The sequence below is a fragment of the Haematobia irritans genome, chromosome 3 (assembly GCF_050003625.1).
Source record: "Haematobia irritans isolate KBUSLIRL chromosome 3, ASM5000362v1, whole genome shotgun sequence".
NCBI lineage: Eukaryota > Metazoa > Arthropoda > Insecta > Diptera > Muscidae > Haematobia > Haematobia irritans.
The window spans coordinates 75821623-75823436 of NC_134399.1; positions in this window are offsets into that span (position 1 = coordinate 75821623).

Genomic DNA, 1814 nt, shown 5'->3' on the forward strand with positions numbered 1-1814 from the left:
CGGAGTCGAGCAAAATTGGCCGTGTCCACAACTTTACCAGCCGATTGAATTGTTTTTGCCTTCTTTGGGGCACTTCCTTCAGCTTCAGTTCATTGTTTGGATTGTTCTTTTGTCTCTGGAGTATAGTGGTGGATCCATGTCTCATCAACAGTTATGAAACGACGCTTAAAATCCATTTTATTTCGCTTAAAACGATCCAAGCAAGCTTGAGAAATGTTCATTCTTATGCGTTTTTGATCGACTATTAACAAATGCCGCACCCATCTTGCAGAAAGCTTTTTCATCTGTAGTTCTTCATGCAAAATTAAATGACTCGATCATTTGAGATCGCCATGTTATTAGCAATTTCACGCACTTTTATTCGTCGATCATTGAATACCATATCATGCACTTTGGCTACAATATCTGTTGTTGTTGCTGTTTTTGGACGTCCACTACGTGGCTCATCTTCAATGCTTGTACGACCACGTTTAAATTCAGCAACCCAATTTTTTACTATTGCATATGAAGGAGCACTTTTACCTAACACATTCACCACATCATTATGAATTTCTTGTCCCAATAAACCTTTTTTATGTAAATATTTAATGACAGCACGCATTTATAATTTTTCCATTGTAAACAAATTGCGGATGCATCTTTTTGAACACCTGTTTCTATATGAAGGAGTTGCCAGAACGAAACAAAATTTAACATGTGTTCATAACAGAGATGGAAGTTTCCAAAATACTTAACTTTTGTCTGTTTATACCGCGCTTTTTGTGCTAGGCTAAGAAGTTTCGAACTGCCGTCGTATTGTAGGATGTATCGAATATGGTGTGTATTAATCCATGTTTTGGTATAGTCTCGATATAGATCGATCTCCCGATTTGACTTCTTGACATCTAAACCGCATAGTGGTCAGGGTATAATAACTTTGATCTGCCAAAAAATGTGCCAACCAGAAATATTGATTTTAGTCCCCATAAAATATATACCGATCGACTCAGAATTACCTCCTGAGTGGATCCAACGCTTGGTGTCTGTCCGTCCGTCTCTCCATGTATTTGTTGTTCGCTGGATTCCAGTCGCAATTATTGACCGATTTTGATGAATTTGGTACAGGGTGTCTGTTGAATTTGAAAGAAATCGGATCAAATTTAGATATAGCTCCCATATATATGTATAGTCCGATTTCGACAAATCGGGTCACGTTGAGCTTTTTTACTAACCGATCGTCGTAAAATTTGACACAAAGTAATCTTATTCATCACCCATCAAGTCTGCCAAATTTTATTTCAAGCGGTGCAGATTTAGAAATAGCACTCATATATATGTACACTCAAAAACAAGTTTACTTGGATTCAAAGATTTTTACCTTCCCTTAAGGATTTTGGTATTGATTCCGAGCCAAAGATGCGGCTTCTTTAAAATAAACAAAAAATTTTTAGCGACCTATCTGGCTTTAAATCTAGGACCAATAAAATTAAAATTAGGATACAGATCTCATTTATCAAATTTTCATTCTCTTTTCGGGGTTTATTAATAAAGGTACTTACGTACAAACAAATGCCAGTTTAAAAATCAAAGTTATAACGGATACTTTAAGGTAAAAAGTGTTTTCTTAATTAAAGTATTTTAAAAACGTGTTAACCGTTGTTTAAAGTTCCAAATTCAGACTCGACTTTACGTATAATCATACCTTGTGTCAAGTAAAAGACCCCTTTGAAGTAAAATATTAAAATACCTCTTATTGTTGAATACGGTTAAAAGTATTAAAAGATGATTCAAAAATCATCTAATTTAAGGACGATTTCCATAATAATGAAATTTTT